Below are 27,616 nucleotides of genomic sequence, written 5' to 3' on the forward strand. Positions count from 1 at the left end.
TTTTTGTATTCTCTGTCACTCGATGTTTTAAATCCCCCATTACTTTTGTTATCCCCATTTTTTTCAAAGTATTCGCCCAGGACGACATCCACTTTTATCTCCCCACCCCCATTTTATGTTGTTATTTCTATGTATATTATGCTATGGCCACATGGCTAATGCAATAAAATCAATTTATATTATAGACTAAATGGAGACGAGGGAGGTATTTGGGCTCTGAGGTTTCCAGAACTACAAAGAAAACCTTCAAGGGGCAAACTCTCCAACCAACCCTATGAGCCCTGGTGTCCTAAGAGGCAGTTGAATGCTGATTAACTGTTGGGCAGAGGGGAATGTAAAACTGGATGGGAGAAGGAGTAGAATGCCATCAGTGGCATGGCTGGCAGGAAGTACCCTGTGTATATAGGAGCACCCTGCACAGCAACATGTAGTTTTTGGGAGGGGAAAGTGTTTTTCATTGTTGAGGCACTATGGACTTTCTCTTTCTTGTTCTCAGATAAAGTGTATTGTTCTCAATCTTACAAATATATTATCACTTGATCCTTACAAAGACTATGGCTGCAACCCTGTACAGTCCTGCACATTCCTCTCTTTGGGTTTAATGGATTTAAGCATGATTAACTCTGTGTTGGATTATAGTTTCCAGATAAAGGTCAGTGTGCCTTATTCCTACTGAAAGCATAGGAGCATAAGAAGCAAGGTTCATTGAATCAAGCAGTGGTGTGATGTGTCCTGGAAAACTTATAGGATAATGATGGAGATAACTGTTCCCTATTGTTCAGGCCTCACATTTGGTAATCTGTGTTAGACTGCCTCTTTTGGATCCCTGTGCTTAATGATAGATTACCCTCTGTGAATTTATCTAACCCTTTGTCATAAAAAAGAGTGGTGATCGCCACATGCTGCGTGAATTCATTGAGTTAATTAGGCATTATGGGAATAAATACTTTTACTTATATGACTATATAAGCGATTGTGAACATAGTGGCAACCAACTTTTCCATCTCTCATCTTACCTTCCTCTTTTTCCATTTTAGTTTTTCTCTTGACTGTGACAGGGTAAGCATGGTCATCTTGTGTCCTGCTGTGATATGGCTCTCAACCCTGCATAACCCATAAAATGTGCTCTTTTAAAGCAATTGGGATGTTACATGGACAGAGTCATTTTTGTCTGTTACCTGTGGGATTGTCAGTTTTCTGTGAAAAGGAATTGCAGCAAGGCAAAGTTTATTACGGCATAGACATATTCTTTGATGCTTGACATTTTTACACTCATGAGGAGGATCAGGTCAGTTAATATATGCATAGCTACTTAAATCTCTTTTGAGGACATGTTCCTTGAAGTCTGCAAGGAGTTTATGCCCTAAATCATCTGTTAATTCTAGTCATGCATTTTGCGAATGGCCTACCATCCTGGGGGGAAAGGAAAGGTCTGCGTGTTTCACTGAAAAAGGAAAACTAATAAGGTGAAGGAACTGAAACGGGAAAGGATTATCATTCTCTTGTTACTGGCATAGGAGCATCATTTATGCTGTTACTTACCTCAGCAGCACATTAATGTCCCCATTTCTCTAATGAGCAAATGCATTTATTTATTTTTAGAAAATGAGGTGCTTTCTTTGTAAAATTTCTTGTAAATATTGTTTTGATTTTTTGTCGATCTCATTTCTTTCTCTTGTAGATTCTCAGTCTGTAATTATTTCCATTTTTTAAATGGAGAAAAGAAAAGAACAATTTCCAATGAGAATCTCAACTGTCATCGTTTTATAAATTCATTGTGTTTCTTTATGTAGCAACATTTTTATTGATTCTGTATGAAGCTTCCTGTTCCAACTGGTTGAAGGCCTATGGTGTGCTGGGTAAGATCCCAGAGGAAATTACCTGGCTGGAAGAGTGACCAGCACTAATTGCAAGGGACAGGTGGAAAGCAACCTAGAAAGCAGTTTGAGGCTAAGGTTTTTCAGGACCTAGGAGAGCTCCAAGGGATATTTATCCAAAGTTCAAGTGAATGCTTCCATCAGGGCCCTTCTGCCCTAGGCCTGGCTCACCAATCTAAACAACATATTGACAGAGGCATCATATTGATACCTGTGTCTAGCTTCTGCTGCTTCCTGCAACCCAACCACCTGTCTGTCTTGGACCATATCACCTGCCTCTGACCAGAATCCGGACATCATCTAATCACATCACCTGCATCTTTCACTTCTGTTTGACTGCTGTGGAATTTAATAATCATTCTTTCATTGTTCATATCATCAGCCTTCAGATTTTTGAGTGGCTGCTTTTGGACTTAACCCAATGTCTTCTCTGGATGATGCCACTGGCTTCTGTCTTTGCTGGACCAGAACAAACTCAAAGCCAGTCCTGTTATTTATCTATTTCATTTATTCATTGCCTGATTCAAAAAGCCTCAGTGTTCAGTAGAAGGCAATGGACAAAAATTACATGGAAGATGAAAAACACACAATCATATGCTACTTCTCAATACAATAATGAAACCCCTTCTCTGAAAACATTATCACCAGTAAAACTAACTAGCTACCAAATGGCCTACAGAACATAGGGGTGGGTGACTGGGAATTAACAATCATAGAGGTGGTGGAAAAGGAGAGTCCTTTCATGGCACTGAGAAGATGTTAATGCGACCTGCACATGAGTCTCTTTGGGGAGAACATTTCTTAAACAGAAGCCATTGTGCTGCGATCATTTTCATTGTTAAATCTGTGACTCATTGTGCAAAAAGGTCAACATGGTGAACAGTTTGCCTTGGATGTTCTACGCAAGTAGAACTGTGACACTTGCATAGGATAGTGGATAAAAACCAGAGATATGAATTATGATTTGAACCCAACTTCTGAGACAGAATGTAAAAGCCAGGACCATCAAAGTTTCACTCAATATATTATTGTATGCAAATAATTATAGAGCCTTTGAACACAATAAAATACTAAAATTCAATGTGGACTGAGAGACAGAAGAGAATTTAACACATGAGGGTAAACAACACTTCCAGGTGCCAAACAGGTTTCAACCATATAGCTTTCTTCAGTGGTAAATATTACTAAGTACACAAGCCACTCCAGAGTGGATCCAGAGTACATGGTAGGTCAAGCTTGCTTATATCAGGCCTCAGGCTCTTGGAAAAATAAAAATTATGAAAGCATTTTATATTTACATATTACTTACAAGCCTAAAACATGAATAATGTAACTATGACAGATCAGATATCACAGGCAGAACATTCATATTACCTCTCAACATCTCAAAAATCACCAGTTTTCAGTTGGAGCTGCTCACACAGTTATCTTCAAGATTAGTGAGAAGACATTGAATGGTGTCTTAGGGATTGTGGATCATTACTGATTTCATGGACTGATGCTGTCTGCAGATGTGAATCCTTCCAGAGCTTATCACTTAATGACATAATAGCTGCCTATGTAAGGCAATCTGTGTCTACTGAAAAGTGCTGTTATGTGATATGTAAGATCTGATTTTCAGCTGTGATCTTTCTGCACATGCAACTTATGATTTCTTGCTGCAGTCTTTCAGTAATGAAAAAAATGTGCAAAATGAGGTATGCATGTCACATTTCTTGCTTTGAATTGTGATCACTCTAATATTTCATATTCATAAGTCTGCTTGCATGTTAGATTCCAAACTGTTTTGCTGGCATAGGCAGGAAAGTTAATGCTGGGAAACTTAAAGGTAAGATAATAAGCTATGTTTGAGAAACTTCATACCTTTCACAAGGGAGAATGCAGATGTTCCTTCTTCCTAAAAACTGCAGTGGAAAAGGCACAGCAAGATTGCCTTAGTGTGCAAACTTATGAACTAATCATGTACTGGATTGGCCTTGGGCAAAGGGCAACGATTGCCAGATGTCTAGAAAGTTACCTTAGGCTCAGCTTCTTTCTAAATCTATAGGTCATCATTACACAGAAGAATACTATAAATAGACAGGTTGAATAAATTACTGCATTAAAATGTAGACATCTCTCTAAAAATATGAAGAAACTTCACACAGTAGCTCCTTGCAGTGTGCATGGACTGTATATTGGGGTGGACAACTAGATCTGGCCACATCCTTACCTTCCCCACTCCTGGTGACAGCATGCATCTGCCAATCATCTCACATCATTATGACCTCAAGTGACAACTTCAAAGGAGATCACTGCCAATCAGCTGATTGGCAATTGTAGTGAATGCATGCTATCATGGCAAATCAGCTGATTGGTGCTGAGAATGTCATTCTATCATTCTGCACATATTCAAATGCAGTTTTTAAATGTTTTATTATTTGTGCAATGCCTGAGACTTAATTGCCTTTACTGCATGTTTAACTTTTGTCTTAGGCAATAAAATCAATATTACTCTGACTATCAATAGTACCCTTTTGGATTGTTTCCTGTTTGTTATAAGAGGTTTTGACTCTCTCTTTCTGACAGTTTGATTCCTTCTTTTTATTAGCTTAATTCTTTTCCTTTGACCTCATATTTCTCCTTTCCCCCTCTTTTTACGACTAAATATATATTAAAGGAACAGTTGCCATTCCCGTGTCCTTATGCATCTAGGGTGCAACTGCAACCCATAAAAATGTTAAGAACTGGCACCCTTGTAAGTTTTATACCACTTTCTCAAAAGAGATAAAATCCTTGGGGAAGGAACTTGCTCAACAGTGGTAAAAGTTGAGTAGAAAATGGCTTTCTATAAAAATAAAGCACTAAAAAATGAGATGAGTAAAGCAGTTTTAAGAGTAACTTTAAGCAGAGAGGATTTCAGATACCCTTTTGATAGTAAACACTCCCAAGCTGGTGGTTATTGCCTTCAGGATGAATGTGCTGTAACTCCTAGAAGTGCCAAGATTATCCTCTTTCACTTCCTAGATTCCCCACCCCCCCCAGTCCTGTAACAAGTTTATTTGGTGTCACCAAGGTCTCAAGGATGTTCCAATTCGGTAGTGCAAACCTTTACAATCTGTTCAAACTCTCCACCATGTTGGCAGTGAAAATGAGTCACCGCCATAATTCTCCAGTTTCTTGGGGAGAGTAAACTGCTTTCCTTCTTCAGCATGTGTCATTTTCTTATCAATGGAACAGACTAGATCAATCAGCCCTCCATTCCCAAAATATCATTGGCAAAACTGAAATAGCAGCTATGGGCTTATCCATGCTTACTTTCCTCTGCTCTTTCCAGACACAGTCCACAATTTAAAGCTTTGGGTCTGAACACCCCTCTTCTTTTGCTCCAGAACTTTCTCCATGAAAATGCATTCTTTAAAGCTCAATTGGAGCAAATATCAATCTGCGGAAAACCCAAATTGGTGTATGCTCGGATTCAGCTTTAAAGAGTGAGGGTTTGCGGGGAAAGATCCAGGGCAAAAACAAAACAAAACCCCCCAACAACGATGCTCAGATATGGAGTATTAAAGTGCAGATCTCTGGCTGGAGTGGGGCAAAAGGTAAGTTTGGGTAAGCCCTTAGTGAGTGACTGTACTCAAACAGCTCCTCAAGGGCAGCCCCCACATGGATTCAGTCTTAAGCTACCTCCCTACCTTCCTCTTGTTTGTAGTCTGTAGTCATGCTCTGCTCTTATTCTTCAGTTGGGATCGCATTATGACCCTTTGCCTTGCAGCTGGCTCAGATAGTCCTTACCATCTTTCTCATCTAGATTCCAACTGGAAATTCTTACATGCATATGAGCCTATATTTGTTTTATTTTATTTTTTGAAGGAAAAAAGAACTATAATGGCACAACAGAAAACAGCAAGAAAATTTCTTTGAGTGTTTTCTAAGTCTCTTCAGTCCAATGTTCCTGGTGTGTAAGAAAACCCTTTGAACATGTTTGGCTAACTGAAACTTTCAGAACACAAGAAAGACCTTTCTTACATCTAATAGCTGTTGCCCTGAAGATGAACTCTTTTGAGTTGGAAACGCACTGGGAATCTTGAACTGAACAAACCCTTACATGCACACACAGAAGCCTTTTGCTATCTCCCAAGTTTTTCATCTGAACTACTTACTTGGTTTTCTCTCAACTTGTATCTTGATCTGTCTGGTTTTACCCTAGTGCTTGCAGGACAGCTACAGGTGATTCTTTCATAGATTGCCTGTGGGGTGGTGGTAGGAGGTCAATCTACATCAGACCCTGATGTATATGAGGGTAAGAAGACTTTAACCATACCCTCCCACTGTAGCCCCAACATAGGCTACAGGACTGTCTTTCCTACTAGGGAGAGTGAGGAAGCTACCGCAGGCCTTAGATTTAAACTATCATGAAAAGCCAGCAAATCGTTGTAACTCAATTTATTGTTTTGTTTTTTCTGCCAGGTAGGGGGAATACTGCTTGTGAGGTTTTCTGCTATGCACCTTAACCTGGGGGTTCGGAAGGAATATTTTGATGCTTTGAGGTATCCACACCCTCCAGTGCCTGCAATTTGCATTGGGGGGGGGGGACTACCATTGGAGGCAGTGGGAGCTTTCCTTCAATGCCAATCGCAGGCATGATGTGGGAAGCAGTCAGAGGACAGTACCCCACCCAGTGGCGATAAAGAAAAAGCTTGCAAATGGTGTGATAATTATCACAGCTGGCTTGACCCTTTAACACAAGAATTTCTAGATCAGGAAACTGTTTTTGGACTAATACATTTAGCTGCAGTAATGTTAAAGAGCGTGCATTGGTTATGTTATGTTGGAATGCTTCTATATCAGTTTCATAATGACGTTTCTGAGTATTCGATTTAAATTGTGTGTTTTTTTTTTTAAAAATGTGTTTGTCTTAATACAATTTCCACCTATTTGTATTTTTTCAATATAAAATGTATCCAGAAATTAATTAGAGATGATAAAGAACACATTCCAATGGTCAATGTACTTCTTTCATCCCTTTGCAGTCTCATTCTAAGCATCATCTTGGCAAGTGTTTGGTTATTCTCAGCAAAATTTAATCAATTTCCAGGTGATCATTACAAGCTTCAAAAAACTATTAAAGTGAAGTTTGTTCGTTGTGAAAACCTATGGCCTTTTCTGCAGTTGTCTTCCCACTTTCCTTCCCCCCCCTCAAGATCTCTCCCCCCCCCCCCGTGAGTTAGTATCACAAGTGCTGCTTCCTGGGGCCATTTCACATGACACAATAACAAGCCCTGGTTTGCAACTGAAATCCTAGTCAGGTGCTCATAAGTGGCTTCAGTGAACATGCAAGGAGGTGGGAATGCACTGGTTCTGCCCTTCCCCATGGTAGTTGCCCTCCATGAGTTGAGGAGGGGAAGCTTCTGGTACAAATGGAATACAATACATATTTAAGACCCTGTTTTTCCAGCATTCTCTGTGAATCCCTGCTTCAGACAGTCACACTCCAACTCATGGTAGATGACTAGAACAGCAACTGGCGACGAGCTAATGTGCAAATGCCTACTCTCCCCACATTGTGAGTTCATTTTTTTAAAAAAATATTTTTATTAAAGTTTTTAAAACAACTTTTAACATATTCAAGAAACTCAAATTACATTTTACATACTCAATATACCCCCCATGACTTCCCCCAACTTCCCTTTCTGGTTTAGAGTGTATTATTTTTGTTCTGCATATAGTTTTGTATCCCTTCTATGATAAAATAAACTTATTTCTTAATCAGGCAATTTTGCCAATTTCCATCTCCAATACAAACTGAAATATTAGAAAGATTAGACATGCTAAGAATTAAGCTGTCTGGGAGAGATATAAATAAGGAAATCAATGTGGACGCCCACAAAAAGGACCAGACTTCCTTTAATTTGAACTCTATACAAGAACAAAACCCGGCGGCCTGTCGGCCACGTTACCTTCAGACAATGGCTGAGATTAATCTACTTCCAATCAAGGAGGCCCAGCACACTGAAGAGTACACTACATCACCTCCAATAGGGAGAACCATCCCCAAGGTGAACTCTCCAGGCTCTTGGGACAAACTGAGGTACCTAGACGAGGCAGAGTTAGGCCACAATCAAGCCCCGGAAAAACACCTACGGAAAGAGATAACATACTTCAAAGGCCCGGTGACCACTAATGTCAGTATTCAACATTTACCAGCCGAAACTATAGAACATTTGGCCAGTTTGCCATGCCCGGAAAACAATGGGCCGGCTCATAAAAGAGTAATCCCTAAAAGTTCCTTGGGAAATAATTGACAAAGATCAGACCAGAGGCAAACACCAGCCGGCTCCCTATAAAATCCTGAAAGTGAGTTCATTTCAATGTATTGTTTCTGTATATATATCTTAAAAGGTTCCCTATCCCTTTTGAAGTCATTATTGTCTTTATCTTTAAGTCTCTCAGTTAGCTTTGCCATTTCCGTGTATTCCATTAACTTTTCTTATCATTGTTCTTTCATTGGTATTTCATTGCTTTTCCGTCTTTGAGCTAATAGCATTCTCGCCGCTGTTGTCACATACATAAATAAATTCTTGTCTTTTGGTATATCTTGACCTATAATACCTAATAAAAATTATTTTTTTTTACATTTTTTCATTTCATTATAAATCATGTCCCAATAATTTTTAATTAGTTTGCAATTCCACCACATATGATAAAAAGTACCCTTGTTTTCTTTGCATTTCCAACACTTATTAGAGCTCATTTTGTACATTTTTGCCATTTTCACTGGTGTAATATACCATCTATGCATCATTTTCATATAATTCTCTTTCAGCAGTATACAGTTTGTGAATTTCAAATTGCTCTTCCATAGCTTTTCCCATTCATCCAAATGTATATTATGTCCTAGGTCTTATGCCCATTTAATCATGACTGATTTCACCTCTTCATCTTTTGTCTCCCATTCTAATAATAAGCTGTAAGTTTTCTTTAACAGCTTATTATTCTCTTCTATTATTTATTTTTGAAATCTAGAAACAGTATAACTAAATCCTTTCTTATTATCTTCCTTAAAAATCTCATTTAACTGTTGATGTTGCAGCCAATCACTATCCTCATCCTTGATTTCATCATACTCTTTTAATTTTAATTTCCCTTCTCTTTCTATCAATAAGTCTCTATATGTCGGCCATTTTGACTCCATATTTATTCTCTTGATTGACATTGTCTCTGTAGGATAATAATAATAATAATTTATTATTTGTACCCCGCCCATCTGGCTGGGCCTCCCCAGCCACCCTGGGCGGCCTCCAACAGAGATGAAAAATACACTAAAATGTCACACATTAAAAACTTCCCTGAACAGGGCTGCCTTCAGATGTCTTCTGAATGTCAGGTAGTTGTTTATCGCTTTGACATCTGATGGGAGGGCATTCCACAGGGCGGGCGCCACTACCGAGAAGGCCCTCTGCCTGGTTCCCTGTAACTTGGCCTCTCGCAGTGAGGGAACCGCCAGAAGGCCCTCGGAGCTGGACCTCAGTGTCCGGGCAGAACGATGGGGGAGGAGACGCTCCTTCAGATATACTGGACCAAGGCCATTTAGGGCTTTAAAGGTCAGCACCAACACTTTGAATTGTGCTCGGAAACGTACTGGGAGCCAATGTAGGTCTTTCAAGACCGGTGTTATATGATCTCGGCGGCTGCTCCCAGTCACCAGTCTAGCTGCCGCATTCTGGATTAGTTGTAGTTTCCGGGTCACCTTCAAAGGTAGCCCCACGTAGAGCGCATTGCAGTAGTCCAAGCGGGAGATAACCAGAGCATGTACCACTCTGGTGAGACAGTCTGCAGGCAGATAGGGTCTCAGCCTACGTACCAGATGGAGCTGGTAAACAGCTGCCCTGGATACAGATTTGACCTGTGCCTCCATGGACAGCTGTGAGTCCAAAATGACTCCCAGGCTGCGCACCTGGTCCTTCAGGGGCACAGTTACCCCATTCAGGACCAGGGAATCCTCCACACCTGCCCGCCTCCTGTCCCCCAAAAACAGTACTTCTGTCTTGTCAGGATTCAACCTCAATCTGTTAGCCGCCATCCATCCTCCAACCGCTTCCAGACACTCACACAGGACCTTCACCGCCTTCACGGGTAGGAGCCACCCAACAAGGGTTTTTTTTTTGCTTTAACCACAACGTGAGTTCATTTAAGTCACATATGAATGCCTTAATAGGGCTTGAGTAAATGGTCAACAGGGAGAATGATACCACATGTTTTCAAACACCTTTGTCTCAAACATGGCCTCAAATGTATGTAATGGTAATCTGAATTTAGATCAGGAATAGCCATTTTGGGTAGGAGACAATCTGGAGTGAAGAAACAGCAGGGGGAGAGATTGTTGACCCTTTCCAAAGCTTGTCACACACCACACACCTCTAGACTTTGTCCATGAATAATTTAATTCTCTGCTACAGCAAGGAATAAGTCTCTGAATAAACGCTAATGAGTAAGTCACAAGTACCAAAATAGTGACTCACTCTTTATGCTCGTACAAACCTGGCGACAAACTCATGCATGAGAAGAGCCTCTTCTGTTTAATGGAAATCACACTGCTGACTAACTTGGCCCACCTACAATGGAAAATAGGACAATTTTGCACATGGCAATTATGTTCTCAGTGCAGTCTCTGACAAGAGATAGTAGTTTCAAAGGAAATTCTAAACCACAAAGAGTACAGCATACTCTCTTACTGCTCTATCCTGCCTACCTTAACTTTTGATCTCATGTAAATGCGGATTTAAATGGGTACTCAGCTGTTCCAGTTAGAAAGTACTTCTTGGACTGCTTTTAGGCCACACCAGAGCAGATGTGTATGCGACAAACAGGTAGAAGATTATGTAAAATAAGCATTACTTGCTGAAATTGAGCAGGTAAGAGCCATGTTTCTATTGTTTAGAGTTTAGCAAAGAAGAAGAGGAAGAAAAAGAGGAAGATTTACTAATAGAGTGTATGTAACAGAGATAAAATCAGTTAAGATGAACTATAAAATCAGAAAACCTATGTAAAATGCTGACTGATTTTATATATATATAACAAAGTCTTCACCAGATGCCTGAAGTTCAACATGGATGAGACATGTCAGATCTCAGCTGGGAGGGAGTTCCACAGAATTGGGTCCACAATACTTAATGCACAGCTCCTGCTAGATATGAGGCATATGCCTGTGCAATGGGGGACCACTAACAGTGACTCCCCTGAAGACCTCAGCGATTGAGCAGGGACATAAGGGATTAGGTCCGTGTTGTATCCCAGACCCATGTTGTGAATTAATATGTGGAAATGAGCCTGGTAGCATATGAGCAGCCAGTGATCCTCCCACCCTAGCTGTGATTAGTAATTATTTTGTTTTTCTTTTGGCACCATTAGTTTTTCCATGGCCAAGAGGCACACTTTGTAACGTGCATTAAAATGCACATCTCATTGAAAACAATGCAGCGGAGAGAGCAAGCAGCAACCATGTTCAGATGAACATTCCAACAGACATATAGATGACAGCATCTGATTTATGCCCCAAGACAGTTTTACATGTCTAGAAGCCTGCGTCCGAATATCTATCTTTTGAGCCCGTTTGGGGCAGCTATCCAGGACAATCTGATGCCAAAGCCCAGCCATCCTATATGCCACCTAATCATACCAGCTTGTGTTAAGTAAAAGCAGCTTAATCATAATCTTAATCCCAGGAATGATTTATGTTTGCCCAATTATGGCTAAGCATATAACGGTTAAAAGTCCCTTGCAAGAGCAAGAGCCTGCATTTGCAAGTCATTTTTCTGTATGACTGATGAGTCTTTTCAGTTTGCCTCCGTAGTTGTGGAATTGCCAGCAGCAATTAGAGGTGGTGAAAAGGATCTCTGTGCATTGAAAAGCTTTGCCTGCTACCTCGCTTGAGTATCAGTCTATATAGGCCAATTGAAAAATTGGCAATTCTTGGTTTGGAGTCGCCCCCGCCCCAGTCACTTAGAAACAGGGCTGGTTTTACCATCCAGCACAGTGAAGCAAATGGCTTCACTGGGTAGGGGGTAGGGAGAAATAGATAGGGACAGGGATTTGGTCTCTGAATGGTGCAGCAAAGCTTTTAGAAGCCTTGTTCCACTGCAGGCAACAAAATATTCGGAGCCAGCATGGCCAGAAAATAAAGTCTTTGCTTGCAATGGGAATGATGCCATTTCACAAACATCCCTCCCCACACGGGCAATTCTAAAACTTCTTGAACAACCTTCAAATAATTATAACACACACTTCTGAATTGCACAAAGGATTCCAGCTGCACAACTCCATTTATCTTTTGGATTTGTGCATTTTAATTCTCCAGTGTCATTTATGAAATGCAGCAGACTGAAGCTAGACCACCTCCTCCCCCTGCTCCACTCTTACATGTAATATAGATGCGTCCCATCTTCTTGGGAAGCATCGCATTATATACAGCATAATTAAAGGTAAAGGTACCCCTGCCCATACAGGCCAGTCGTGTCCGACTCTAGGGTTGTGCGCCCATCTCACTTAAGAGGCCGGGGGCCAGCGCTGTCCGAAGACACTTCCGGGTCACATGGCCAGCGTGACAAGCTGCATCTGGCGAGCCAGCGCAGCACACGGAAACACCGTTTACCTTCCCGCTAGTAAGCGGTCCCTATTTATCTACTTGCACCCGGGGGTGCTTTCGAACTGCTAGGTTGGCAGGCGCTGGGACTGAACGACTGGAGCGCACCCCGCCATGGGGATTCGAACCGCCGACCATGCGATCGGCAAGTCCTAGGCGCTGAGGTTTTACCCACAGCGCCACCCGTGTCCCTTACAGCATAATTACATAGTACAGAAAGAGCAAAGGAATACAGTGAAATGGTAATTCCGCTCATGACATCCCTTTTGCCGCAAGATAGCAACAAAAGTTCCAGTAACCCTTACAGACTAGCAAAGAACTGTGAAGGTGGACTACTGGGGGCGGCAGATCATATTGCACTGTTATTGTTGTTTATTAGACTTGTTAGGCATTGCTACCCAAAGACCTCCAAGCAACTTAAATGCATGGAAAAATGTAGACATAAATGCATTATACCTTTGAAAAATATCATACAAAACACCTACTATTCATTAGTGTGTGTGTATACAAAATGCACACATGAGCAGAAACATACACAATCACCCCACAGGAATCTCTGGCAGCACGCAACATCCATTAAAATAAGGACCACACATTCCAAAAGTCTGTTACGCTCGTGATATAACTAGTTTCATCAGCGTTAAAGAAGACAATTCAAGCTCTTGCGGTTGATAGATCTGCGATTGTTTTAAATGACATTTGAGGATTTTAGCAATTTTCAGTACTACCATGCCCCATTATTAACCTCCGTCAGGACAAGTATTATCACTAGATCAACAGGACCAGGGATGTCAACTTGAATAAAATATTAGGGGGAGGCAAGTACGCCCTACCCCACATAATCAATCCCCTATGCACCCCCTAAATCTGTTCCAGGGGGTTCCCCAACCCTCTGGATTGTGGGTGGGTGGGGTGCACGCATAGGGGCAGGAGAGGGAAGAAAGTTCCATTGCACAAATGTAAATCTTTGTGCCGATAGGATACATTAGTTGTATACCGCCCAAAGTTTTTGACCTCTGTACCATATTGTAAATATGCAAGATCAGAAGTCCACTTCTGTATTATAGGCAGATGTAAGGTATACAGCTGTGCATGCAGACATGCAAGCTTTGTAAAATAGAATCCCCAGTGTGTGACTAAAGCCATAGCAGCTCAATTAGATTTTGCCAGATCATTGTAAAAGGGATGTTAATAATGGATATCAGCAGGTGTCATCCCAAATCATTATGCTGCCTGAGAGGGACAAGATGATAACCATTCTTTGTCCAATGCACAAATGCTGAATGTACTGGCAACTGACTCTTACTTCCACACATGAGGTGGCAGGGCAGGAGAAGCAGCCCAGGAGAGACCATGTGGCAACAGGGCAGAATAGTGGGGAACTCAAGAGGAACAGCTGCTGCTTCCCCTTAGCCAGGACAGACTTTATGAAGGCCGTTATTATGAAACCTTCAGGGCATAGATACACATCATCATCTAAAGAACGGCCCCAGAAGACTATTATGCTCAGAGCCTAAAATTATTCAACTGTACCAATGTATCTATGCTTTCTGGCTCTGTGCATGGTGACAACATGTCCATCTGGGTTTCAAATCTTGGGAAACCTCTGGGGATTATAACTAAGGGGTGATCTCACAACAAGGCGCAGAACGTTTTTGTTTGTTTGTTATTGTTGCTTTATGTCAAGAGGACATGCTGAAGAAATAGGTGGACTCAGAAAAATTTGCTTTCAGGGGACATAGGAACGTATTCACATGTTGAGAAATTTAAGGTTGGTTTTTCAAAATAAGCCTGTGGCGTTTCTGTAGGCCATTTGATCATTCCTCTATTTTTAATCCATTGTTCATTAAAAATATGCTACAAGCATCAAGATGCCTCACCTCTACTTCCTCCTTTATCAAGCAGTTTTACTTTAAAAAAAGATCAGGCTGCTCCACATTTATTTAGTTTGGAGTTTTCAAATGAATTCAAGGTACCTGCATTCCTAGACCTTAGCTCCTTTTAAAAGATTGGGCTGTTCTTCAATTATCCAGGTTGGTGTTTTCAAATGACTTCATGCCATCCACATTCCTAAGCCTCAGCTCCCAGACTTCACAGTATTACCAGGGATGAGAAACATGCATAAAGCCCTTCAGATGTTGTTATGCTTCAGCTCTCATCAGCCTCAGCCAACATGACCAGTGGTCATGGATGACAGTAGCTGTACTGCATCATCTTCTGAAGGTCCACACATTCTTCATCCCTAGGAGAAAGGAAGAATCAGCCATGATCCAGTCAGCCACAGACTGGCATCATTCTGCCCAATTGCTGAATAAGAATAAAAATAACAGGGTTATTGTGAGGGTAATGTGGTGCAGGTCCCATAAGATATGATCAATTTTTATCTTTCCCCCTCATGCCCCTTTAGTGATCTAAAACAAAAAGGATCCAAACAGTCACAAAATATATATCAAATGATCATTTATATTAAGCCAAAAGTCAAACAATGAGCACTCCAACTTCCCTCTTTTTTCTTCATGGGAATAATGCTTGCCAAAATCTTCACCGTGTGAAATTTTATTTATTACAATTGTGTATTTATATGTGTATGTGCTAGCCTTCTGCTTGACAATAGGCCTCCATGGTGCATAAAAATAAGATAAAATTAAAACACAATAAATGTAAGCAATACATATTAGAGGAGATGCTAAAATGCCCCACCAAAGCATGAGATATGCAAACAGCAAATGAATTCAATGATAATAACACAACAGAAATTAGAAAGAAGACCCTACCCAATGTACAACCGGTATCAGGTTTCAACAAGAGAAGCATTTCCATCCATTATCTTCTAATGTGTCCAGCTGTCACTGACACACCCCTCCTGTTCCCACTAGAGGAGTTAGAGAAAGATGATGCTACCCAGTCTATGAATTCCCCACTAACCATAGTTAAATAGGAAAGGTGACAACACTGCTTTAGTCTCAAACCTGAAGCGATGACCTCAAAGGGATTAACCCTTTGGAGGTGGCCTGCCAGTTCTAGGCAAATGAGAAATGGCACTTGAGAAGTGTGCTTCTACCAGGATGCTTCTAATAGCACTGGATTATCCCATCTCTAGTTCATAGGTTTTCTCCTTGCCTGCAGAGCTAAACACCACACCATCTCTTTCTGTGTTGATTAACAAAGGCATTAGGAGTGAGGACAGGAAATGACGATATAAAATGAGCTCCCCCTGCCCTTAGAAGTTGCTATTGCTATTCTTTAACAAGTCTGCATCAGCCATGGAGGAAATAGTTCCCTCTACTAGAAGTGGACTATTTAGATACTAAGGTCAACTAGCACTGGATATTTGCAGTCTTCTGAGTTCTCTTTGTCCAGATAGCTGGACAGTCTGAAGCTCCCTGCTCTTCCTGGTAACAGTGGCCCTGGTGATTGATGAAAGGGAGACAAAATTATGTAAAATGTCGTTACAAATTAAACTGATGTGAACATGCCCAAAGTGGCACAAGAATGCCATCATTTCTGCTGGAAGTTGTGTAGATAGCTAATTCTGCCCCAAAGATTCAGCAGATCTCTGGCGATTAGGATATGACATATTTAGTAAGCTTCCCTAAGGAAACACTGCCTCTGCTAACATAATTTCACTACTGAGAATGTTCAAGTCTGCTTTATATGCTTTTTTTTTAAAAAAAGGTAATGTTCATAGATTGCATGCTGGAAACTTAATTTATACAATTTTTTGCTATACTTACCTTGGATTTTATTTTATTATTACTTTTAAATTAAAGAACAAGAATTTGTCACTAATCTGTTTTGAATAAATTGTAAACATCCTGGTATTAAAGGTCCTGCAGGGGATCAAAATACCATTCCCATATTGAACATATCAGAGGAAGAAAAAAAATGTCACTTTTTCTTTTGAAACCTACAAACCTAGAGAAAAATCTAACAAAATAATGTTAGGTCTTTGATCTCTTTCCATGCTTAGAATCACAGGAGAATGGTCCTTTCGTTTTGTCTTGAAATTATTCACCCACTGTAACTTCAAGGCAAAGGAATGCTCAAGAGTTTCCATAACTTATCATGGCTACCTAATTAGAAAAAAATAACCTTTCTTGCACAAGATTTTTAAATGATGCCTCTAACATTACAAAGAGGCAACATCATAGCCTGCAATCCTTGCTATTGACTTTTGCCAGACCTAACGTTGCTATAGAGCGGCTAGCTCCATCGCTTGTGTGTATGTGGTGTGTGAACCTCAGATGAAATCTGCTAAGTAATGATTTACTGTGCTTTCAGCATATGCCTGTGTTATTGAAACAAATTGAAGAAGCAGAGACATGTAATTTATTTGTTGGAGCCAACTGAGTAAATAGGGAAGTGTCTCAATCGAATGAGTGATGCTTAGGTGTAACTAGCATTGTATTTAAAAATCTAATATTTACCCCCTTGTGACACCACCTTACCTCAAATACATGATTATAGATCATACTAAGTGTCTTCTCCCATTTACTAGGACAGGAATAAATAATATTGCTTACCATATCAGGATCTTATGTTTATTTGTTTTTTAATTAAAAATTAGAATGGTCGGCATGCAGCATTACTATTAATGTTGTCTTTTTTTGTCTACCTCTCCTTCCAGAGAACTGGTCCTGTGCCTCATGAAAAGGGAACAGGGATGGAAAGAGAGAGGCAATGCTGGGTAGGAAAGAGAGGGGGGGGCAGTGAGGATTCACCCCACCCTCAATGTTCATGCCCCCATTCTTGAATTTTGAAATAAATCTCTCCTGTTTACATACCTCCCTGTGCCTCCCAGAAAATTCAAGATTTTTAAAAAACAAATAAAAAATTGTAAGTACAGTAGTACCTCTGGTTACATACTTAATTCGTTCTGGAGGTCCGTTCTTAACCTGAAACTGTTCTTAACCTGAAGTACCACTTTAGCTAATGGGGCCTCCCACTGCCGCTGCACTGCCAGAGCACGATTTCTGTTCTCATCCTGAAGCAAAGTTCTTAACCCGAGGTACTATTTCTGGGTTAGCGGAGTCTGTAACCTGAAGCCTATGTAACCTGAAGCGTATGTAACCCGAGGTACCACTGTAGTGTAAATATTTGCCAGGTGAACTTTTTCTTTCCATTACTCATTCCAAAGCATCTGTTGGAGCATATTGTCATTAACTGCTGGTTTGTTTGCTTCCTTCCTCATACTTATATCCCACCCTTCTTCCTAATGAGAGCACGGAGTGGTTTACAATGCAGTATAACAAATTGTACAATAAAAAATAACAGCATTAACTCAACATCATAGCAAACTATTGCATTCTTCCTGGGCATGAGTGAAAGGGAAACAGTGGCTTCACCCACCGAAAAGGGGAACTCGGACTAGTGTGCATCCTTTTTGTGCCTCAAATGGCCCCCAAACGATAAAACTTTCTTGGAAAATTAAATGGCTGCCAACATCAGCCCCATTGCTGCCACCAGGGAGCACCAGGTTAGACCTCCCCTTCCAAAATGGGTATGAACAGGCGTGAAATGTGAGCAATGTATGCTTTCATTACTCATGGCATTCTCTTCAGAATGAATGAAAACGGAACCCAATGCCCCCTTTCAGTTAATATTTTCAAACATTGCAAAATGAAGGCACGCTTCTGAGGCAGAATGCAGCTGCTTTTGATTAATACATAGGGCAGTTTATGTGGGCAAAAGCTCTCCTTATACATTCTGCCTAGCATTCAGCAAATGTTAATTCTAAATACATGTGGAGGGGCAGCTGTAGCAGAAGCCATTTTTATGATTTTCATGACACAGAAAGGTACCTCACGGTTTCATTTGGTGGCCTTCATTCCTTTCTGACAGCTTCTTTAAACCTTATGAATTTTCTTAACATCCTCCAGCTTCCTTGCTCTCTTCCCTCACTATATCAGTTAATGCCCAAAAGATTGCTCAGCAATGATCAGTCATGAGCCTCAAAAGAGAAGATTTCTGCCATGTTGACTACTGCCAGTCAAACTTCTAAGCCAGTCATATAACAAAAGGTTAGCCAAATACAGTGCATTTTGCTGGAAGAATGAGCAAACAGGCTGCTGATCACGACAGCTTTGTATATTAGCCTCCTACTGTGAACCAGGGAGGCAAGATTATATTAAATGAATATGTAATCCCAAGCATTATATACAGATTAAAAGTGACTTTAGCTTGGATGTCAGAACGATGATGGATGGAAGTTCCTTGCATATGCATTTCCCAAGTAAACCCTATTAAAACAGCAAGCCTTTGTGGAATTGAATCTGCTAGTTTTAAAAGAGACAAAATCAATAATTCTGGCAAACCTGACAAATTTTCTTGCCTCCTCCCCACACCCTGACTTTGGTAGGCTGGTAATGGGTCTGCAAAAGTCTGACTTGAAAAAACATGCTAGTCTCTGTTGAGGTAATCAATTAAAGCTGCAATCCTTTACTCTCCTGGGAGTAAGCCCTACTGAGCATACTGGGTCTTACATCTGACTAAGATGAGAGGGCTACCTATGGCTACTAGCCATGATGACTATACTTTGCCTACACAGGAATGCTTCTGAATACCAGTTGCTAGAAACCTCAGGAGAGGAGATGGCTCTTGTGCTCAAATCCTGCTTGTGGGTTTCCCATAGGCATCTAGCTGAGAACAGGATGCTGGACTAAATGGGCTATTGGTCTGACCAGCAGGCTCTTCATATGTTCTTATGAGTAAACATGCTTAAGCTTTCACTGCAAATATATTTTCCTTTGCTAAGATAAAGCCACTTCCGCCCTGCAGAGGAGGTGGGATTGTGGGCATCACAGCCCCACCACGCGTGCAGTGGCTGGAATCCCCGACCACTTCACCCCTTAGCTAGCCAATCTGCCGGCTCTGGGGGCATGGCCTATTTAACGCAGGTGCGGCTGGAGATCTCCCTCTTTTCCCACCTATCAGCTGTTCCTGTTTCCCACTCTCCTGCCCTTTAAGGTTTTCGTTCCTTGACCTTGCTATGGACCTTGGTTGGTCGCCATTGAGGGGCCTGGTAGGAATTTTTCCACTTGGCAAATTGGCACCAGCCACTTAGTTTTAGCCTACCTCATAGCAAATCGTCACAACTTTCTTGGTATTGGTGGTTAGGCATTGGTATTGTTTTGTAGATGGAAGAGGGGAGGAAGCGCCATCACATGCCCCGCATATTGAAGGGTAGTCCAATAAAGGATTCCGGGGGGTGTGGCCCTGTCCAAAGCCTATGGAGGTGAGGGCCTAAGGCACGCCCCGAGCAGTGACCCCAGGGGAGTTCCTAGTTGATGTGCATCAGCAGGACTCCCCCTACTGGTGGTTAACCCTTCCCGGACTTCAAGCGGACGGGCTGAAGCCGTATATAGTCGGTTAGGACCAATGCCTAAGCCAATACCACTCATCACCTGTAACCAATAAAGTTGTGGTCTTATTTAGCCCATTAACCTTAATAATTGTGTCATGTGTCTTTATTTCCACCGGGGGAGGGGGACGGGAACTCGCCGCACAATGCATGGGGTACAGGTATTATACTGGTATTTTTTATTTTGCTTTCTATTTCCCCATCTGAAAAGCTTGTGGCCAGGAAACCATTGTTTCTTAAAAAAAATAATTGACTCATAAATTATGCTAAAATAAAACTGGGCAAACCTAAAAGCATACTAAACAGAGTGATCCTGTTGTGTCCAAGAGATACCCTGCTGGGTGGGAGAGATTTTTCCTCCAGCCCCAGGGAGGCTCCCACTGTTTATCAATAAAAGCAATTGGGAGCACAGACAGTTATTGTAATGAACACCAGGCTTTCTGCCCTAATAATTGCTAGAGCTGGCCATATTCTTGTATCTCATGTGCTTTGTGAAAAGGGAGCTAGGACTCATATGGAGCCAGGACTCCTAATGGCTTTTGGTGATATATAGTGGGAGCATACCTGGGTTTGGAAGACAATCTATTCCATCCAACTCATAGAGCAGGCTGGAGACAAACTTAAGAAAATTCCAGCGCAGCTTCCTTCAGTAGCAAGTATTGTTGCAATGATTGTACTGTTTTTCCAAGGTAGACATCATCATCATTGTCATTGTCATAATCATAATTATAAATTAGATTTATAGCCCACCTTTCCCCCATCACCTGATGTGTACAAGTCAGAATGCTGCTTTGCCTGTTTTTTGTTTGCCTTAATGGAATCTGGAAAGTTCAGGTTCTAGCAAGCAAAGCAAGACAAGATCAAGTAGTGGAAGTTCAAATCCAGCCTTTAGTAAGGCAAAGCAAAATAATGTTCTGATTTGAACATACTCAGGTGGCAGTATTTTGGACAATTCTGAGTGAGCAACATGCCCTGTAAATGCTAGAGATAAACTGAGGGTTTGGTTTTTTTAAAGTAATTTATTTCAGTCCATCCTTTCCACAACTCTACTGCCTGAGGATAAGTGCTACTTGTCTTTCTTGGGCTTTGCACCTGGCATGTGGGCGCCATGCAATTTCTCCTGAGTTAGGCTGAGTAAGGATCCTGGATTCAGCTCTGCAGGCTCCTTCCCTCCAGCCTCAGCATCAGGAGACTGGTCAGTTCCCCAAGCTCAGGCCAGCTTCACCTTTGACATCAAGGCCTGCGTTATGACAAGCAGTGGTCAAGTTCCAGTAGCTAAGTGCCTTGCATCTCCATCTGAAAGTATCTTAGATAGCAAAATGAACTCTGCCTGCATACATACCATACATTTAAAGCACACTGCTTCCCTCAAAGAACCCTAGGAACCCCTCACAGAGCTACAGTTCCCAGTGCCCTTAACAAATGACAGTTCTCAGGATTCTTGGTGGGGAGGTTGCATACTTTAAATGTATGGTGTGTACACAGCCTCTATCTGGCTCCTTGGCGAATTGCTGCTAGCGCAGAGGTAGGCAATGTGGTGCCTTTCAGATTTTTCAGACAACAATCCCCAGCTGCCCTAGGCAGCATGGCCAATGGTCAAGGATGATGGGAGTTGTAGTCCACAGTCACCACAATGGCTATGTCTATGCTGGAGAATACTGGGCTGACAGTTGAGGACAGCTTGATGTGTTTATTTGCGTGTAATATGAAATTCAGCCCATGTATGTACAGAACTGAAAATGCTCAAATGATGCCATCTGACTGTGAAAATGCATAGTCTTCCCCCCAGCAAAAAAGAAGAAGAGAGATTTGCTTAGGTAGTACCACAGAATCAGCTTGATTTCCAATAGATGTATGACAAGAGAGAATATGAGATTATAGCAAGTTTGATATATGAGAAGTGTTCTGTTTGAAAGTAGGATGCTACTCTGAAAATAAAGGGGGAAATAGTGGTGCTGAAGCAACGGAGCTGGAAAAATAAATTGAATGGCCATTAGAAATCATTTTTCACATCTTACTTACAAAGCTGAAATAATTAGCCCTTTGTGGGTTATCTGTCTCTTATAGTTTGGGTTATTTATTTATTTATTTATTTATTTTTAACAGATGACAGGTAATTTGACAGCTCGTGTAGGAAGGTGTAATTTTTTTTCTCCCCTGACACATTCAAACTGCTAGTTATCTGCAAAGAAACACACAAAGGACCTATTTTTATGCACTTGGCTCAGAAGCTCTCCATAATAAGAGTTCTTGTTTTGTACTCCTGTGAGGGATTGGTCTGAAAGGGAAACATGCTGCAAAGTCTGTGAGTCCACAGGAGGACATTTGGCAAAGCTTGTCCATCAGATTCATAACCCGGTGAGTCATCCAGGCTAAGAAACCACTTTAGCTCTAGTGGTCCAAAGGGAATCACCAAAATAGAGAGCCTAAAGCAAGTGGGAAGTGCTTTGAAGATTGCTTATCTGTTTCTTTAAAAAAAAGAAGTGGTACATGACACCACCTGCCCAGTTCATCCAGGAGTGTTCTAGTGTTCTTAGTACCCAGTACCAGAGGCTACCACCTTCCTAGACCCTCCAAGTATCCCTATTTTCTACGGACAGTCCTGGATTTACAGAAGCCATCCCAGTTGATCCCAGATGTCTCCCTTTCTTTAGAACGTTCCTGTTTTCATTGGAGAAATATTGCAGGGTGTGGAGTTATGTGACCCCCAAACCAAGGAGATAAGTAACTTTGCAACCTTTATAAGACATCTGTACACTTTTATTATGTTTTCATATATGTTGGAAGCCACCTACAGTGGCTGGGGTAACCCAGTCAGATGGGTGGGGGGAAATCATCATCATCATTGAATAGGACAATCCTATTTTAATTGGAGAAATGTTGAAGGGCAAGCCTCCCATTGATCCACCCAGAGCCAAATGGGTCCTTGTGTATCATTGCTTCAGGAAAATGATGCAGTACAGTGCCAGTGGGTGAGGTGGTTCTCAGGTGGCCACAGCATTGTGACCGATGTTGGAGGACTCGTCCCACTGTTTCCTTTAGGTGCTAGGAAGTAGCAGTGGAGCTGAGTGGTATATAAAACTGAATCGACCCTTTGGGCTCCCACAATATTTTTCTCTAGAGATGCAGCAACTCAAAATCATAGTTCTAACAAGAGACCTCTTAGGTCAATAAGTCCAACTCCTGTTGACCTCATAACCTGATTCCTCATATAAGCTTTCACATCACTTAATGGACTTCCAACAAGTTGTGGCATTAAGCTTAATTAAATTAGAACGGGAGCCATTAAAGCCATGAACACATTTAAGGTTGTAGACCTATTGAAATTCATGGACCTAAATTAGTCATCGGTGTTAATTTCAATGAGTCTACTCTGAGTGGGACCAGCACTGGATAGTACCTTTATGTTCCTTGGCCTCATATTGTATTTTCGCTCTTTTTGATGTGTACTTCTCTGTGCTTTATTATTATTATTAAGGACTAAAAAAATAAATAATGCACCATAATTTATTAAAAAATAATCACTTAATGAGAAGGCATATCTTTTTATTACTATATGCCTCAAAATAGGGAATAGCTGGAAGTACTGCCAAAGTGCAAATCACTATTATGTATGTTCCCGCTGCCAGTTTTGGAAGCTTTTCCATTATGAATGAGCTAAGTAGCAATTACTGGAGGAATTACGAGGGAGCAGCTTTTTAAAAATTAAGAGCCTTGCCCTGCTCCTGTTGAAATGAATGGCCAGGCTCACTTTGACTAAATTGGCTGGATGATGCAACATATATTCATTTATGATAATGATATGTAAACATAAAGGCAATCTTTCAGCTGGAGAGTTATTGAACATGGACTGCTATTGCAACTACTTTCAGGAGTCTAATATAAAAGGAACTGGCTATAAAAAAACTACACACACATGCACACAAAGACCCTGGCATTTTTTGGTCCAATATTTGTCACCACTAACCCCCTATTAAGTATTTTATGCCTACACATATTTCCCCCCTCTTGTGTGCCTGCACATTTTCCTTTCTGTACTGTAATATCCCAAGCAGAGCTGAAAGCATTAATTGAGAATAATGAAGAACTCAAAAATTAATTATAGATTACAAAACCGGATCTTAATATGATTGTAAGCGGAGCTGTCACCCATGAAAATGCATGGTGATCATTCCATTATTGTTAAAATCTATGTAACTCATGTCATGGCAACAATTCACCGTAGGTAATTTTTCCTCAACTGCTGTGTTACTGGTTTTTTAAAAATAAAAAATGCTATTAATTAAATATCCAAAGAAATTATCTGTATTTAGTAACTACAGTAGTAATTTAAATGAGTTCACTATTCAAACAAAAGCACAACACTTCAATCAACTAGACATATACTGACTTGGAAATAAGTCCCTTTTAAATCAGTGGGCCTTATTGCCATGCCAATATGCTAAGGACTGGGGTGTAAAAGGCAAGGAACCCTGATATTAAATTAAATCAAATATGTAAGTGTGCAGTACAGTAGTGTTCATTTCTAAACAGCAATCTCCCCTTCCCTTTTCGGAGTAAAATTGGGGGGGAAAACATTTCAAAACAGTGGAGAATTTCAAAAGGAAGCCAGTCATCTAAATAACAGTAATCTAAATAACAGTGTATGACAGTCTACTTGTGATGGGCAGGGAGAACGTTCTGACTGTTAAAAATATTCCTTTCCTTGGTTTCTTTGGCAAGAGACGGGTGGAGATAAGAAAACACACTTGTGTGATGTTTTCTGTATTGGCCCCTTCTCTCCGGGAGATAATGTATTTGTGGAACCATGAACAAATGGATTGCTGCGCCAGGCTTAGTTCCTGCTGTGTACCTTAGCTGGGTGCATCATCTGGTATCACGGACTCCGAAAGACATGGTTCTTTCTTGCTGAAAAGAGGCACATTTCACAAAAGGAGAGCCAGCTCTGCTTCATGTCAACGTGTTTCCTATTCTTTCTCCAGCTGATTTAGGGTTCAGTTTAACGTGATTGTATTCCAATGGGGGAATGCAATGAGTTGAACAAATTGTTCCCAGCTCCTGTGTACACTGTAGACCTTGCTTAGACAAAGGTCAGCAGTTACTCTATTGAAGAAAACTGACTGATCAGCATTTAATGCGGCAAGTAAAAACAAAGGAAGCTTGGGGATTTGTGTGTCATAACTCAGCACTGGGTGAGTAAGCAACATTTGCAGTTCATAACGGCCTCAAGCTCAGTTGCTTCCCTGCCCCTCTCCAATGTTTTATGTCCCAGACACTGCAGAAGGCCTAGAACAAACCCTCAGGGTGTAGGGAAGATGGTAGTGGGTTCTTTGGAGGAGATTCATATACCCTCCTGTGGATTTATTTTTGATTCAGATTTGTCATGGCCAGTGGCTAGTACAATAAAGTTATTTGGATCTTGGAATACCCTCCAGAATTTCCTCAATGAAAATAGGGGTGTCCTCCATACCCTCCAGCATTCCTCCAGTGAAAATAGGGACGTTCTGAGGAAAAGCGGTACATTCCAGGATCAAATCAGAAACCAGGGCGGCTTCTGTAAATCCATGACTGTCCCTGGAAAATAGGGGCACATGGAGGGTCTGGAGTCAGATGCATGTTATGGGAGTTCCCTGCTTCACAATTCACCAGACATACTGGGTGAAAGGGTAAATTGGAAAAAGGAAAGCTAAGATGATGATGAATGGGAGAAATCAACAATAAGAAGTTAGGGTTCCTTTCCTTACTCGCAGGCACACCGACACTCTTGGAGGAACAATAAAAACACCTGATCCTGATACTGCGGAAGCATCCAGACAGTGTGTATTTGTCATCTCTGTCCACCTCTTCCATCCATTTATTTGTTTGCCTTTTTTCTCTCCCCACTGTCCAGTTATTTCTTCATTGGGGTCCAATTTATGAGAAAACAAACTTTCCCCTCCGTAATTATGTTTGATGATTTATAGATTAAGAACCAGTATTTGAAAAAGAGTTACACAAGAGCTTATATCCACAACTGCTTTCCCTTGAGTCCAGCATAACTGTTCTGGTTGCAATATGGCAACATCCTTATGAATGTCTACGTGAGGGGAGAATTAATGTCATAGACCGATGAATTCAGAAGTCTATGCGGTGTGCATTGAGTTGTAATCATGGGCCCAAAATAAGAGGCTAACGCCTAGCTGTCTCAATAGGAAGCAAAGAAGCTTATTTAAGTCTTGTGAAGATTAGTGAAGAATATTTTGTATGCTAGTAGACAAGTAATTATGAGGAAGTGGGGGAATGTAACCTGCCTATTACTGTCAGGCTGAGTAACAATGATGCTTAGCTTAGCTGCCAGAAAGTGGATTGCATCCAGAGAATGTTTGATCGCGTTTTGTTATCTTTTATGTCCCAGTGATGCAATTTTTACTGATTCCTGTTATTCATCCTGTGTAGAAATATATAAACAGATCAAAGATGGATTTTAAAGCAATACTGTTAAGCAGATGAGTTTATTTCCTTGTTTGTTATTTATGTTTTTTATATATACTGCAGGAAGGGAGGGGGAAAAGAAAAGGGTGGACTAAGAAAACCAAGGAGGAATTGCTCTTTTTGATCATCCTGTGTCAGTATCACACAGGAGCACGTTTCTACAATGTTTAAGAATTCTTTGCTCATTGGTCCTTCTAGTTCTTGACTTTATGTGAATAGCTAGACAGGGAAGGTCAAATGTGGTTTCCAAGGCTGTAAAATGAGAAAGCTGCCATCACACTGCAGTTCACACAGTCACCCATAGCAACTCCAATGTGACGACAGAACAGGCAGATGAGAAATCAAGCAGCGCAGGTGGCAGGTGGCCCAGGCGGCCCAGGGAGGCTATTTAATGGAGGTTGGGAGGTACAACAGAGAGCAGTTTGGCTAACTTCTCTCTGAAGCACCTGACACTCCTTTAAAAGGGGTTGTGGGTTGAGGTGAGTGGTGAGGGAAGAGGTAAGCTGAGAGGGGAGGAAGTTAGGTAAGCTGAGACAGAAGGTTTGGACAAGATGTAAAGGGATGGGTGAGGTGTAAAGAGAGCAGGTGTTGATCAGGCATGGGGAAGGTATGTGGGGTCAGTAAGCAGAGCAAGCATATGTGCCCCTAACACACTCAATTTGGGAATTTCACTGGGAGTGTAGGAGCCACATCCCAGTCCTTAAGAGCTTTCCCATGCTAAGAAATATGCACAGAGCTGCCCCCCCCCCAATTCTGTAAAGTGAATGCACAAGCATTAAAGCACACGTGAAGATCTCAGATTGAATGACAAGGATTTGTTGTTCTCATCATAAAACTGACCCAGGTAATTGTCAAGCGCTACCTCACCAGGCCTGCTGAGCCCTGAGGGCCCATCTGCACTGTACATTAATAGCAGTATCACAGCACTTTGTACAGCCATGGGTTCCCCAAAAGAATCTTGGGAACTGTAGTTTCTTCATTTCCTTTTCAGAACTATAATTCCCAGAGTTCCCTAGGAAGACGGATTTACTGTTAAATGATTCTGAGAATAGTTACTCTGTGAGGGCACAATTCTCAGCACTCTTAACAAACTACCATTTCCAGGATTCTTTGGGAGAAGCCATGACTTTTCAAAGTGGTATAATGATGCTTTAAATGTATACTGCAGATGGAGCCAGAATCTTGACTGGAACCAACGAAGGACTAATCTTCTAATAATGTACAGTTGTACCTTGGAAGTCGAACGGAATCCGTTCGACTTCCAAAATGTTTGAAGCCACTGCAGCA

The 27,616-nt window shown here is 41.2% G+C and overlaps 1 protein-coding gene across 7 annotated transcripts in view; it reads left to right on the forward strand.

Annotated features, from left to right (window-relative positions):
• The window catches only part of THSD7B (thrombospondin type 1 domain containing 7B), a 603,973-nt gene that overhangs the window by 145,541 nt on the left and 430,816 nt on the right, over nt 1-27,616 (forward strand). For 3 of the 7 annotated variants that reach the window (XM_083703768.1, XM_083703770.1, XM_083703771.1), the window contains exon 1: nt 26,759-26,808. The exons of 1 other annotated variant lie outside the window; for it this stretch is intronic. The gene's annotated coding sequence lies outside the window, so the exon portion shown is untranslated. Of the gene's footprint in view, nt 1-10,715; nt 10,772-26,734; nt 26,809-27,616 lie in introns of those variants that run through there. 3 more of the 7 variants (XM_083703773.1, XM_083703769.1, XM_083703767.1) reach the window with 3 other exon arrangements.

The sequence above is a fragment of the Podarcis gaigeae genome, assembly GCF_964106915.1.
Source record: "Podarcis gaigeae genome assembly, chromosome: 1".
Taxonomy (NCBI): Eukaryota; Metazoa; Chordata; class Lepidosauria; order Squamata; family Lacertidae; genus Podarcis; species Podarcis gaigeae.